The sequence below is a fragment of the Agelaius phoeniceus genome, chromosome 4 (assembly GCF_051311805.1).
Source record: "Agelaius phoeniceus isolate bAgePho1 chromosome 4, bAgePho1.hap1, whole genome shotgun sequence".
In the NCBI taxonomy this organism is placed as follows: Eukaryota; Metazoa; Chordata; class Aves; order Passeriformes; family Icteridae; genus Agelaius; species Agelaius phoeniceus.
The window spans coordinates 6,199,632-6,215,921 of record NC_135268.1 but is presented as its reverse complement, the minus strand read 5'-3'; positions in this window follow the sequence as shown (position 1 = coordinate 6,215,921).

Below are 16,290 nucleotides of genomic sequence, written 5' to 3'. Positions count from 1 at the left end.
CCCAGTGGGACAAAGATGATGAGACATACCAGGATTTGAATGAGCTGGAAGAAGATCTGACATACCAAGAGCTGCCCCTGTGGGAAGGGGAGGGACACCAGGAACTGTATCCTTTGGAAGATGTAGGAGCTTATCTGCACATGTACCAATGGGAAGGAGACCAGAGAGAGCCAGAGTTGTCCCAAGAGGGAGACAATGGGGAAAAGGAGCTAACCCAAGCAAAAGACTATAACGTCCAGCAGCTGACTAAATGGGAAAAAGATGGGAGCAACCAAAATCTGTCCCAAAAGGAAGAAAGTGTCAGCAGCCAGGGGCTGTCTCAATGGGGAGAAAGTGTCAGGTACAAGATCTGTGACAAACCCCGACTCCCAGAGAAGGACAAGGAGTGCCAGCCTTGTGCCCAGCAGGGGCCCAGCTCTCCCAGCAGCGTGGGCAGCCCGGTGGCAGCAGAGGCAGCCCGTGAGCTGCCCAGTGCCTCTCCTGCCCCGGGGAGTCCCACAGAGGATGACCTGGCAGCTGCTGCTGTTCCAGCTGGAGCTGCTGAGGAGGTGGAGGAGCCCCCAGAGCCTCTGGCTCCCGAGGTGGAAAAGGCACCAGGTTCTCCTGCTGGCAGTGAGGAGCTGCCATCAGCAGGAACAGAGAGCCCAGCCCCTGGCCCACGCAGCCCCCCAGGCTTCAGCCAGGCTCTGCTGGACTTGGCGGGGCACATCAGCTCTGAGGTGGTGCTCAAGGCTGTGCTTGAGGTCCAGGCATCTGGCCAGCAGCCAGAGGAACAGGGGGAGCTGGAGCAAAGCACGGCTGCAGAACTGGAAGCAGCAGCTCCAGGACAAAGGGAAGAGAGCCCGAGCTCTGCCCCACACAGCCCCTTGCCCAGCCCACTGGGAGCCCAGGAGCTCAGGGAGCAACAGGAGGAAGCAGACAGGGGGTCAATCCTGGCAGAGGAAGAGAGTGAGGAGGGGGCCTTGGCTGGGGAGCTTGAGCATTCTCATTCTCTTTGCAAAGATGAGGAACACACAGAGCTGTCCCAAGAGGAAATCAATGAATACCAGGAAGGGTCCCAAGGGGAAATCTGTACTGAGCAGGAGCTTTCCCAAGCAGAAGCCAGTAGCTCCCAGAATGGGTCCCAAAGGGAAGGGTCCAGTGAGGAGGAGCTGCCCCAGGCAGAAACCGATAGGTACCAAGAAGAGTCCCAAGGGGAAGCCAGCAATGCACAGAGGTTGTACCCTGGAGATGCTGGTAACTATGAGGAAGGGTCCCAAGGAGAAGGCAGCACTGAGCAGGAGCTGTCTGAAGCAGAATCTCGTAGCCACCAGGAAGGGTCCCAAGGGGAAGCCAGCCCTGAGCAGGAGCTGTCTGCAGCAGAATCTGGTAGCCACCAGGAAGGGTCCCAAGGGGAAGGCAGCCCTGAGCAGGAGCTGTCCTCAGCAGAAGCCAGCAGCAACCAGGAAGGGTCTCAAGGGGAAGGCAGCACTGAGCAGGAGCTGTCCTCAGCAGAAGCCAGCAGCAACCAGGAAGGGTCCCAAGGGGAAGCCAGCCCTGAGCAGGAGCTGTCTGCAGCAGAATCTCATAGCCACCAGGAAGGGTCCCAAGGGAAAGGCAGCCCTGAGCAGGAGCTGTCCTCAGCAGAATCTGGCAGCCACCAGGAAGGATCCCAAGGGAAAGGCAGCCCTGAGCAGGAGCTGTCCTCAGCAGAATCTGGTAGCCACCAGGAAGGGTCCCAAGGGAAAGGCAGCCCTGAGCAGGAGCTGTCCTCATCAGAATCTGGTAGCCACCAGGAAGGTTCCCAAGGGAAAGGCAGCCCTGAGCAGGAGCTGTCCTCAGCAGAAGCCAGCAGCAACCAGGAAGGGTCCCAAGGGGAAGCCAGCACTGAGCAGGAGCTCTCTGCAGCAGAATCTCGTAGCCACCAGGAAGGTTCCCAAGGGGAAGGCAGCCCTGAGCAGGAGCTGTCTGCAGCAGAATCTGGTAGCCACCAGGAAGGGTCCCAAGGGGAAGGCAGCCCTGAGCAGGAGCTGTCTGCAGCAGAATCTGGTAGCCACCAGGAAGGGTCCCAAAGGGAAGGCAGCCCTGAGCAGGAGCTGTCCTCAGCAGAAGCCAGCAGCAACCAGGAAGGGTCTCAAGGGAAAGGCAGCCCTGAGCAGGAGCTGTCCTCAGCAGAATCTGGTAGCCACCAGGAAGGGTCCCAAGGGAAAGGCAGCCCTGAGCAGGAGCTGTCTGCAGCAGAATCTGGTATGCACCAGGAAGGGTCCCAAGGGGAAGGCAGCCCTGAGCAGGAGCTGTCCTCAGCAGAAGCCAGCAGCAACCAGGAAGGGTCTCAAGGGGAAGGCAGCACTGAGCAGGAGCTGTCCTCAGCAGAATCCGGTAGCTATCAGGAAGGATCCCAAGGGGAAATCAGCCCTGAGCGGGAGCTGTCCTCAGCAGAATCCGGTAGCTACCAGGAAGGGTCTCAAGGGGAAGCCAGTATTGAGCAGGAGCTGTCCCCAGCAGAAACCAGCAACTACCACAAAGGGTCCCAAGGGGAAGCCTGCATTGAGCAGGAGCTCCCTCTAGAAGAAGCTGGTAGCCACCACGAGCTCTCTGATTGGGATGAATGTGTTGAGGAAGAGCTGTCCCATGGCAACGTTGGAAACTACCAAGAAGTATCAGACTGGGAAGAAGGCACAGAGGAACTCCCTTCCCAAGGACAAGTCGGTAGCTCCCACAATCTCTCTGACTGGGAAGAATACAGCGAGCATGAGCTGTGCCATGGTGATGATGGGAACTACCAAGAAGTGTCAGACTGGGAAGAATGCACAGAGCAATGCCTTTCCCAAGTTGGCAGCTCCCACAGTCTCTCTGACTGGGAAGAATACAGCGAGCATGAGCTGTGCCACGGAGATGTCAGCAGCTGCCAAGAAGCATCAGATTGGGAAGACTCCATTGGCCAGGGGGTGTCCAGAAGGAACGGTAAGAGACCCTCTGTGGAGTCCAGCTGGGCGAGTGACAGTGACCGAGACCTCATGCAGGACAGCTGGGAACAGAGCATCGGGGCCAAGCCCTTGCTGCAAGAGGACGATGAGTGGGATGAGATAAGCGTCCTGGAGCTGCGTGAAGATAAAGACAGAGAGCAAAGAGCGGCAGGTCTGACAGGAGGAGGGTTCTACATGCATGTCCCTCGTGAGGCTTGGGTTGAGCTCAGGGCATCTGGGCCATGCCTTGGAGGAACTCTCTGTGCCTCATGTTCCCAGGTGGAAGCCCCCAAAGGACACACGGCCTCTCCTGCGTTCCAGGAGCCAGTGCCAGAGGCTGGGACACCACAGGCGCTGCGGGCGCTGCGCAGCCTGTTCTGCTTCCCCTGCCTGGCACCACGGCCTGAGGATTAGGGCACAGTGCTGATAAAAAGAATATGAAAAAAAGAAAAAAAAAGGAAGAAAAAAATAATAAGGAAAAGAATAGGAAAACAAATAAGAATTAAAACAAGAGAAAGAAAACAAATAATAAGAGTGAGAATACGAATAAGAAAAGGAATAAGAAAAAGAAAAAAGAAAAACAATAAGCTGATTTAGAAGATAAAGTAGTAATAGAAGTAAACACTAAAAAGAAGAAGAAGGAAAACAACAAGAAGGAGAATAGGAATAAGAAAAAGAATAAGTAGATGTAGAAGATAAATTAGTGTTAGATGTAAATACTAAAAAGAAGGAGAATAATAGAAGGATAAGAAAAAGAAAAAAAGAAAAATAATAAGTTGATGTAGAAGATAAAATAGTAGTAGAAGTAGATACTAAGAAGATGAAATAGTAGTATTAGCAAATTACTATTATTATTATTACAGTACTATCCAGGTAGAATGCACATCCTCTAGCATGACAGGTTGGTTTCGTTTGGGAAGGACCTCAAAGATCTTCTAGTTCCAACAGATTTTCTTCTGCTTTCTTTCTCCCTCTGTGAGATCTCTTTCCCATTTCTTTCCATTTCTCTTTTCCACATTTCTTGTTAAATAAAATCCATGTTAATAAAATGTTAATAAAAATTATGATGTTGTCATCATATGGTCTCATTTGCGCCTCAATTTGGGCACAGTCATCTCTCCCTAAACCGACTGGAACCCATTCTCTGCCCAGCCTGCCTTCAAAGCACAGGTGCTCCAGCCCTCTGAGCATCTCCATCTCTCTCCTCTGAACTCATTTTAACAGGCCCATGTCCTTATGCAGACACAGATGTCGTGCTCCAGGTGGCGTCCCACAGAAATAGACTAGAGGGTCACAATCACCTCCCTGGACCTGCTGCTCTTCACTCCTTTCCACACAGCCCAGTGCATTGCTGGCTTTGTGGGCTGGCAGCACAGATGGCTGGCACATGCTGAGCTTCTCCTCCATCTGCACCCCAAGTGCTTCTCCTCAGCCCCTGCCCCACTCAGCTCCCTGTCCCCTGCAAACCCCGTGCTGAGGGGGAGCTCCATCCCCTCTCTGCATCACTGGCAAAGCCATTCAAGCACCCTGGGGCCAAGGCAGAGCTCTCCCTGAGGGACACTCCTCATCCCCATCCTCCACGTGGACATGGAGCCAGTGACCACAACTCCCTGGCTGCCTCCTCTGGCCAATTCCTCTCGCCCCCCAGAGCCCACCCTGCAAAGCCAGGCGTGGCACTGTGGGGCTCTGGGTGTCTGTCATGCGGCACTGGGTCTCACAGTGGCTCTGGGCATGTCAGCAGCATCAGAGATGGAAATGTTATGGGTAATGGCTTAAACGTTGCTAGGATGGAGCTTTGCCCATTGTGGCTAAACTGAATAAAGAGGCTGAGACAACCCAAGCCCAGCCCTCCTTCACCTGACTGCAGCTTTGGGCTGAGACTTGAGCTGCCAAACAGAACCTGAGGTATGATAAAGGCAATGCTATTGTTCAATTACCTCTGGTCTAGGGACAAGGAAACAAGGCTAAGGCAGGAGAATGTATCCACAAGAAAGCCAAATCCAGCAGCTGTCCTGAAAATCAGCTGGGGCCAGGCTCAGGCTGGGGGAGGCCGTAGCCCCCGGGCTCATCTGCTGAGGCCACGTTTGCACAGCCTGCCCCACAGCCAGGAAGGGAGCAGGAGAGTTCTGGGGGGGCCGTGGAACCTCTGGTCACAGGCAGTGAACACCCATCCTCCTCACACAAACTGGCTCAGCTGTGAAACCCCCACCCAGGAAGGGCCACATCCATGGACATTCCCGTGAGGGGCAGCTGAGGAGGTGCCATGGTCCATCCAACACCCCCAGAGCGCTGCCCAGACTCATTGCTGAGGCCTTGCACAGAGCTCTGCTCCTGATGCAAAGGGATGCAACACATCCAGAGGCTGCTGCCAGACACTGTGTGAAACTTATCCCCGCCAGGGGAGGTACCTGGGCATTCCCACCTGGCCCAAATGTGCATCAACCCACTGAGCTCCATGTTTGTGGGGAACCCTTGGCACCAAGATCTGACGGAGAGCATCTGCAGGATGCTGTTGGCATCCACAGAGCAGTGAGTTTCTTCTTCTTAATGTGTCTCTCTCCCTTTCTTTCTCTCCCCTGCAGCCAATTCTCTCTCTTACTCTCATTTCCTGTTACATAGAATCCTTGCTATTAACTTGGTGTATGGTCTCGTTTGCACCTTCATTCAGGCAAAGGCATCACTCTAACAATTTTAATAACCAGATTATAACCATGACCTTTTCTCTTATTTGCCTGGAAAGATTTTCTTCTACCCTCTAAAGCATTTGCTCCATTATTTGTGAGTTCTCCTCTCCCATTAGTACTCAGTATGGTTCTAGTATTCAATCTTAATAAAAGGCTCCACAAGCTTTTTGCTCCAGTAGTACTAATCACTTTTGCCATTCTACTTTCAACCTTTTTATTAACAAAGGCTGGGCTGACATTAACAATTCAGCAGAACAGGAGATCAGCAGATCAAAGTAGATCAAAGAAGATGGTGCTGAGCATGCTCCATTGCCACCCTGCTTTGAAAGCCTCAGAGTTAGACTTAAGACTAAATGTCTTCTAGACCAAACATCCCAAACACACAGTTCAAGGCTGCCCAAAGGAGCAGTGGATTTGGACCCTCGCAGTTCTTTTAAGGAAGAGCAGTAGGTGAGCTACAAGTCTGACATTTTCCAAACTCTTCAAGTTTCTATGTTCAGTGTAAATCAACACCTGCCAGGAGATAATGCTTCAAAAAAAACCAGTTACCCCAAACTGAAATACTAACACTAACGAGAAGCCAAATTATCACATGGCAGCAATGAAAGGAAAGAAAAACCCTCCAAGGCTATAATCACCACAATCTCAGCAAAGAGATAGATGTACTACTACAACAAATTAGCTTTTACATGGATTTTGTTTTTGGAAATTTAACTTGAGGCAATAAGGTCTTTTTTTCCAACCTCCATGTATGATCTTTTAGTTCAGTCAGTCAAAAAACTCTTCAGTACTGGTAAATGCCTTTTCTTGCTGGTCACTTCAAGATTTCAGTAATGACTCTATTATACAAGTTTTGAACAATATTTGGTCAAGTCTGTTGACCTGTCCAAAATTTTACTTCCATTGGTGTTTCTCTTATTTGACTAGATTTTTACAGGTATTTACACTATTTGAGTAGATTTTTACCATTATTTACAGTGGAAGGAAGAAAAAACAAAAATTCAAGAAAAAAAAAACACCCATAAAAATGCCAGACCTCAGGTCTCAAATCACAATTGCATTTTGAAGAGCAAGTTGGGTTTTCTCCCTTTTTGACTGAAAATTATTATTTTATTACTCTGTTTACTGAAGGACAGGGTAACAAAAACCACCAGATTTTTATGAAGCCACAGAATTAAAAGATTGCATTTATTTTTTAGTCCAAGATTTATTAATCCAATTGTTCAAATCTCTCATTATTAGCTTAAGAAAGGGGGAAAAAATCAACAACGACAAAGTGTCTAATGTTCCTATTTTGCAAGTAAATGCCATATGAGATGAAACTTATTTTTGTGAGAGGCACCTAACTGATACCTAGGACCAAGCTAAGCTTTCCACTCTTCTGTAATTGGGGAACTTCAGTTAACCAAGGCTTTCCCTGGTTCATCTGGAGAATATATCACAAGTGACTGGTTCAAGCTCTTCTGTGAAATTTTCAAGATAGACTCACAAAACATTTAAAATAAAATCTAGATTCACAGAGTATTTAAAATAACATCCAACATTTTTATTTTGTGGCAGATGTACCATGGAAGTTGGTTTTCTACAGACAGCTAGTGCAAACCTGCAATTTATCAAGTGTAATTCTAGCAACCTAATGTTTGCTAAATACTCATTTGAAAAACTGAAAGTATTTGGAATTTACTACATGTGGTAAATTGCAAGACTTCGCTTATGTCAGAGTCTATTACATTGATTTCCTGTCTTTTCATTTCATCGCTGGGGTATTTTCATAGTTTATGCAGATATCCAATGCTTTCAGATCCCCTTCTCTTTTTTGTTTTTTTGAGTATTTTTCTTTTGTAGAAATGGGAAATAGATATTTTTTTACAGAAATTGCTATTGTATAATCCATCATGAATGCTATACTTATTTTTATCCTTGAGTAAAGAGGAGTCTTTTTTCAAAAACTCCAAACATAACTCCAAATAACTGCTTTGATAGAACAAAATCATCCTTTTCAATGCCCTCTATGTAACAATCAACTATTCACTTACTGTATGACATAGATGCAAGAAGATAATTTACACTTAAAATAACCTGTGTTGTTAAAATGGCATCCATTTTTCCATCTGTGTGCTTTTATCACAGTTGCATAACACATTCTTAAAAACGTTTGTGATATCCCAAAAGCTATTTGCAAGAGATATTATCCAATGTTATAAATATCCTGTGCAGCATGTGAAAAGTTTGTCTATCGAACAATGTATAGGTTCTTCCTTTGGACTGTAACTTCCATCTTACTGTAGAATCAAAGTTAGACTTAATTTATACTTGTCTTCTGAATAACCCATTTTTCTTCTAAGCAAAGGGACAAAGGAGATCTCAATAACTGTTTAATAAATTACTGTAGAATGGAAATAATTCCCATCATGAAAGGTGATTTAAGAGTGAAAGCAGTCTCAGGAATGGTTTCAGATCCTCTTACTTGGGATATTTTCAGTAAAATCAAAGATAACATGAAACACAGCACAAACACCTTTTTGTTTTCTTTTTTTGATTTGCATATAGAAGGATGCTTCAATTGCATGTCTACAAAAATAATACAAAAAGCTGACTTAGTCACAAAAGACTCCTGGATTAAGAAGTCTCTGATTTAATAAAATACACCAAAAACTAACATCCAGTTCATCAACCAGTGTTAATCAGGATACTTCCATTGAGGTCAAATTTATGCTAGCTAAGAATCCAGGCTTAGATTTAATGATCTAATTGGCAATGAAGCAGAAAGATAGGTTTACAAAATCCACAGTGAGGAGACAGAAGAAAAATACAAAGAAAGAAGTATTCTGGCAGCAATCCAGCATTCATAACTGAACTAATGTTCAATTACTGTGAAATGCTTTATGGAAATAAATGTTAGTTCTACAGGAATCCCAAATGAGTTCATTACAATCAATGCTATTAAAACAAAGTGTTACTAATATGCCAAACAACTGTGATTGCAGTTTCATAAACTAGTGTTTAATATCCATCAGAGATTAACAAAAATCTTCTGTAATAGCTAAACATAATGATGTGTCTAATTTGAAATTATGACATGGATGATAATGTTAATTAGCCTTGTAGACATAGTCCAATGTGTAAAAGACATTACAATACCTAAAGGTTACTGAAGTATCACAAAACTACTCTTAGGGTGTTTTTTATCATCAGAATAGGAAAATCATAAAATCATTACATCATATAATAATTCACTTGTTTTTAATTTTTTTTTCCCAAAGTGTTTAGGAACACATTCTTTTGCTTAGAAAGTTTTAATTAGTATGAAATTTATAACATGGAATTTAATAATCGTTTTCAGATTCCTAAATGACAGCTAAAAAAAAGCCCAACAATTAAGTACTTACACAAATATATGCTATTAGTAGATACCAGTTCCCCTTAAAGGGCAAAACCATGAAGTTATGTGAAGCTGTTCAGCCTGAATGTTCCCAAGGGCCTCTCCCAATGGAGAGCAACACATTTTTGTTAGTGTATAACGGGTGATTTTATCTGAAAATATATTTACAAAGCAGTTCCACAGGCACCACAGTAGGTACTGAAATTTCCCTAATGGAAAAGGTTTCACTTAAAACACACACAACACACAACTTAGGCACAGACTTTAAACACAAAATATCTGTGGAGGTAACAGTTGAAGCAGCATCAGAACAATATCTGTGTAGAAGATGGTGTCACTCATACTGTACATTCTAAGGGTCTGTGATTTTCAAGAAATCTTACAGTTTCTTATCTCATTTGGAACTACGTAAATTTAAACACCATCCTCACAGTTTGAGTGGAAAATCACCAGTGAGCATTTAGGATGGATGGATAGATAGATGTACACTGCTAAGAATTAAATACCTACATAGTCACCTGGAAAACAAGTAATTTTGTATAAAATTTGTGATAAAACTGCAGTTAACTGGCTACTATCAATAGTAACAAACTACTCTAGTTTATTGTCTTTTTTTTTTTCTTGGTTTTTTAACCTTTAGTCAAAAGCCTCCAAGTGCTCTGACAAAGACATGAATCTATTTCCAGCCTTCCTCAGACACCTGATAGATGCATTACCTTTTACAGCAATCTCTTGTGGAACAAAGTTTTCTAGTTCTATGCTTCAATATTAGAACCACTGCTTACAGGGGTACTTTCTGCAGCTTTTACTCCCATCATTATTTTAACAAGTACTGTAACTTTTTTCTTCTTGACCTAATTTTGTTTCATTCTAACATAGTTTCTTTAGAAACAGGCTTTAAAAAAATACCACATAAGCATGCATTGACCCTCTTCCCTGTTGCTGAATAGGTGGTGTTGAAATCTCTGAAACTCAGGTGAATGTGTGACAGACAGCAAAACTGTAAGGAAGTTTTTTAGGAAGTTTTAACTGTACCATTTTTAGACAAGTTGTCCGAAAGGACAAATGTCTTGTATGTGTACACTAACGTCATAAAAATGAAAGTGGTGTTAGACAAACACCCTCCTTTTAGCAAAACTCCCTTCCCAATCCATGAAGAGAGCAAGTGGTGCCTTTAAACAGGACAAGCATCCCATGTAAGAATTAGATGAGTACAGCACACAGAGGAATGGATCAGAAAGCTCCCACAATCCTTGCATGCCAGCAAAGTCATGACATGTTTTATTCCCCAATCAGATATAGAAAGTTAGTTAGAAAGAGACTGGGAAAGCCTAAGGAATGAGACAAGAGACTTCCTCACAGTTGCACAACCTGGCCCACAGTACAGAATACAACCTGGTGACTTCCCACTGTTCCAGCAGGCCTATGAAACAGAGACAACAGGGCTCCTGCTTTCTGCTGGCACTGGCATCAACTGTGAAAGGTGGATTCCACATCTATTACCTTCCCTTCTCCCATTTACGTGCTTAGCTCACCTGCTTTGTACAGCATAAATGACATCTGTAGATTGTCCAGTTTCTACAGATTTTACTAAGTCTGGGAGGTGAGTGATGCACTAACACTGCTGTCTTCTGTGCCCTGTTTTTTGTTCTTAAATCCAAACCACATTGACTGAAAGGTTAACGGTCAAGTTAAAACCCAAAACTCTTTGTAAGTCAGTAAGATTTGCATTTTTAAAGGCTTTTACTCATGCATTTTACATTAAACAATAACTCGGTAGAATACAAGCTTCTTAAAACAATATCTGAAACTCAGGACTCCCTGCCTACAGCCAATTGCTATTCTAACAAGCTATATTACCTCTTCTTTTATAAATCTGTTCTTTTTTTGCATTGTAATTTCACTATTTGCTGCACATAGAAAGACTGACCAAAAAAAGATGTATTTCTCTTACTGAAATGACCCATAATTGCCAGCTAATATTCTGTACTGAAAAACAAGAGATGAATCTCTACTCCCTCAGGGAGGTTAATTGTATCACTACTTTCACCCTTCTTTGGCACCATATTGGGTTTGTGGGGCAAGGTTTTAGCAACAGGATGGCTACAGGGATGATTTCTCCAGAAGCTGCTAGGACCTATCACTTCTGTGTCCCATGGAAAAAATGCCAGACAGCTCCAAGGAGGACCTGCTGCTGGCCATAGGTGATCCCAGCAGCAGTGGTAGTGCTTCTGGGATAACACATTTCAGAAGGGATTAAAAAGCAACCCTACAAAATCCAGTAGTTTTACCCAGTGATCTCTTCTCTTCTTTGGCAAGTTGTTATGACTCAACTTCCAAGACAACAGGAGTGTGAAATTAATTGATATGTTGGGAGTCCCAAGTCAAATCAGGAGACTGAGGCCTTCTCTCACCAAGCTTTGTTATCCCATGAAATGGGACCAGGAACTGGGTTATCCCATTTCAAACTGACCCACAAAAGCAGAGCACTAAGAGAGTACCTCTGTCAAACAAGGTTCCCCTGCCTTTGGTCACAACTCATTCAGAGACACCTCATGAAAATAACAGATAATTGTAAATACTATGCACTTACAAAAATGTCCCAATGTTCAATGACAATGAAATAACTTTTAGGATGATACATCTCAAAACAGATTCCTTTTTATTAAAGGACTGAAACAAAACACAACAACAACAAAGAGATAAAGAAGAGATAGAACTCCTGTAGAGTGGAAGTTATTTCCTTCTGAGTAATTAGAGGTACACTTAATTGTCTACAGCAGCTGATCCTGCCTGTAGCTTTTATCATCTTAATTGCAGAAACCAGTGAAAATTCCTCCAATCAATGCAATTAGGACAGAGTAGGAGATAGCTTACCAATGTGTGTCTACAGACCTGAATTTTGTGTCCTTGCAATAATTTTTATGTGCTACCTTTAGTAGTGACTTAACACAGAACTGTAAAACTGACCTAGGCAGAAGACAGTATGTTCAAGCACTACTAGCTGTGCCCATCTCTGTTGGAGCTAAATAGTTCTGTTTCCAGACAGCATTCAGATCTGACCAGTTATTTTTAAATGCAGAACACACTTTACATTTTCTCCTCTCATTCAATAGTTAAGCAAAATTTTAGGGGAAATATGTTAAAAAAAAAAAAATAAAAAATTGCCTAGAAAGTTCTTAAGAAGTAGGAAGCTTAGCTGAAAAAACTCCATGGCAAACACCTTTTTATGGGAAAAAACTTTTTAAAATACTAATTGTTCAAATTTTTATATACCATTAGTAAAATTACAATTCCTAAACTGAGATAAGTATACACATATATATATATATAATCACAGAGTATTTATGGACAGAAAAAATATCTTCTGGGCTTCCAGAATCATGGAATACTTTTAAGAAAAAAATGGCAGGCCCAAAATAAGTGCCTGTAACTATACTAAGTTTCTCTGCTGTGGAAACTGCTACTCAGCAGTAAATAGAAGTACAAATAATTATTTCCTGCAAAAAAAAAAATAAACTTTACATTTTATCATTCCAACAGTTTTATTAACAAGATAACAATATTTTGTTCTCACAACTTTGAAAACAGAACCATGTGAATTAATAGCTAATTCAGATTTAAAATTAATGAGCTTTACCACGTGGATTTTTTTTCCAATTTTCTTGAATAGAATTTCCTTTAAATAGTCTTTCACAAAATACTTAATCTTATAAGTCCCAATTGAGCAACAATAAAGTCTCGTTAGTCTTTGTCACCCCATAATCATCCATGCTGCATTTTAAACAATCAACATAAATTGCTGCCTTGGGAAATTATTTGGGAGTTATGGACAAACTATGTGCCAGTTGAAGTTGTAGCTTGTTCTTGTAAAGCATTTTGTACTAAAGAAGTCTTACCGGGCATATGAGAGTGTTTTCTTAATAAATTACTTTTTTTCTTCTGCTAAGTGTGGACTACTCCTGACACATGTTAAATCCTAACTGCCTACCTACTTTCCAACAGCCCTATTTAAAACCAGCATGTTTTACATAGGTGATAATGTAGGTTTATATATTTTAAAGGAACACTTCAAAGCAATTCTAAAGAGGAGGGGAAAAAAAACGCAACCAAACAAAAAAACCATGCAGAGATTTGTTGTTGGTTTGGGTTTTTTTAACAAGGAAGGAGTTTCACAGGCTAAGTACTTATTTCAAGGGATGCCTTTAATTTTCCCCATACCTCATTGCCAAGTCATCTGTTTCTGGCATTTTGACAGCATTTATAAATTGAGCCAGCCCCCCATTTGTTGACCTACCAATTAAGCAACATTAGCAAATAAATCAGAATTCACCTCTGGGCAACGGGCCAGCACAAATCTCACCTACCACAAAGGTGCTGGTTTTGACTCATTTTGAGAATAGATTGCAGCTAAGTATGTCATTAATGGATGTTTTCATTTTACCCAAAGATTCAATTTGTGTCTTATCTTTCAGTACTCCACATTCAATAATATTTTTTTTAATTTTTTATTTTGGCATTAGTTTTAGTGCTACAGGATCAGAGTATGTTTTATGAATCCAGTCAAAGTCCATCATTAAATGTAGAAAGAGAATTGTCACCATTTTGCAGCATCAGCTCCCTGTAAACAGGCAAGGTGCTTACTTCAGATTTGTAAGGAGGGAAGATGGCAAGCAAATTTTACAGAGACAAAGGTGGAAGATTACTTACACTTTGGTTTACCACAGAAGTTATGCTATCAGGGAAGAGAAGGTGAAATGTGGGAAATTCACAAGACTTTTGAGCAAAATAAGGTGTTAATTAAGGCTTCCACATTCTTGCAGATCACCTAAGACATGCTCATATCTTTGCAGAGGTAGCTTCAGGTGTGGGCACCCTGAAGTTACATATTTCATGCAGAAGGAGACAGACATGGTGCTGTCAGAAGGCTCCCATCAGGATTCTTTTCCCTCCTTTCTTTCAGTGTTACTTTTCCTGTATCTTAAGAGAATGTGAACAGACCAGCTGACTGAAAATATGGGACTTCAGTTTTACAAGTTTTGACTGAATTATTATAAAATGGTAATTTCTGTAACATCAAATATGGAACCACGTTCTCTGGCCAAACAATATTTATCCCATGCAAAAACTCAGCTGTTTTAACACACAACAGAAAGAACTCCAGTACTTTAAACCCAATAATTAGCTTCTTCCTGAGCAAAAATAACAAAGTTGAGATAGATATTGCTCGAGTCCTTAATGCCCTGCATCTTTTATCCTAAGAGCACTGAAAGGATTCAGTCTCTCATGAGAAACCATTTGTTTAGGCACAGAGTTTAGGCACAGGAATCCGAAATACAGCTCCTCCATGGAAGGACATGCTTCCCTCTAGACTACAAGAACAGAATCTGATGTATCTGTTCTTGCATAATTTTCTTTTGTGAGGTCTAGGTAGATCTCACCTGAGCATGCAGACTTTTGGGCATTTCAGTCTACAGGAGCTTACTCCAAACATAGAATCACCACCTGAGATGACCTGAAAAGCATGATACTCCATTAGGAGCTAAAGGATTTGGAAGCTGGACTGAATTTTTTGAATTTTGGATTTGCTGATTTACAGATTATTAGATACCTGAAAAAAAAATTTACTAATCTGAAAGTATGAAATAAATAGAGAGAAGACATGAATAGGTTTGAAATTCACAGTTCACAGATGTCTCAGTCACCTTTAAGCCTTTATTTTTCTCTCACAAGTTCCGTAGGTGCTCAGTTCCCTCTCTGTCCCTAAATCTTAAAAAGCAGAAATTGAAGCTTCAAGACAAGAGTTCTCAGCTCCCCCACAGGGAACCTGGAAAAAAGAGATTTCAAGTCCCCTAGGGAATGTCTTGGAATCTGACCCATTATGACAGAGCCAAGATATCAGTCCTGTGACAGGAACCCGAGAGGTTCAGCTCTTGGTTCAAGTCAATTGCATTCCCATGGTATGGAACATGGGACACAGCAGACGCAGGAGAGCTGAATGACCCCAACCTCCTTCTGAAAAGACTGCCTAAAGCTTTTAAAGCCCACATTCCCAACAGAACAAACATGAGAACAGCGAAGAAGCCAGTAGAATTTGCTTTATTTTGTTTTTCAAGAGTTGTGGTTTTGCCAGGCATTTGAAGTAAAATAAAAAAAAATTTCACACCCCAAGTCTTGTTTTGCTGCACAGTTTCCTGACTAGCTGTAATTTAAAGGATCTGTTCCTGAATAGTGTCATCATTTTTGTCATTCCCATGTCCTTAAACATTTGCAGAGGAAAGTTTTCAAAGAGCCAGGACCCCTTACTGAAATGTCTCACGAAAAGAGGAAAAAAATCTTTATAAAAGGGCCTGCAATTATTAATAGGTTTCACTTTTAGTTAGTTAATGATCCAATTCAGCTGTGATCAAAGCACAACAGCTAGATAATTCAGGATAGAAAATGGAGTTAATTTACTTAGATATGATACTTCTTTCTTAATGACTTTATTTCAATGGAGTTTCAATTAGTTATTAGGTTATTTTACTCATTAGTCCAACAAGCTGTCTGCAGGCAATTAACATGTCACTCCTCATGAAAACAGAACTTTTTTTTTATTCCAGAGGAATGTCTTCAAGATCTATATTACAGAGGCTTTCAAAAAAGTTTATGAAAAAAGTAATTAAACACTTGAATCTCAGTGAATTGGAAATTTATTTTTGTTTATGGGACGGACCCACTGTAATGAAAAAAAGTTACCATTAGTAAGAGCCATTTGTTGGTGCCTGATCCACTTTTCAGCTCTGATTGCCAAACATGGATTTCCCTTCACGACCTGCAAACCCCTCTCTGCAACACTACATACTGCTATAGAAACTTTTTGTTTTACTGTTTAAACCAGCAACCACAAGAAGTTTTCTACAGACTTCCCTTGATTTAGCTGTTCTCTGCTTTCTAGACTCTTAAGAACTCATCCCTCAAACCAAACTGCAGTGGTGGTGTTATAAATCAACTAACTTTTAGATACAATTAAATGGGGAAAAAGTCATTGAACCAAAAGCAAACTGTTTATTAGTAAAATAATATTCAGCTGAGCCAGATGTTTCACTCTCCCCCAAGAGCCAAATACACACACCCTCCAACAAAATAACAATTCCTATACCCTTTTCTGGCCAGGGGTGGTCCCTGTCCCCTTTCCCATTGGATGGATATTCAGGAACTTTTATTCTCTCCTGACCACCTATTCTTCTGTCCCTTCTCATCCTTCTTCCTTTTTGGCCCTGTCTTCAACTTTGCCCCT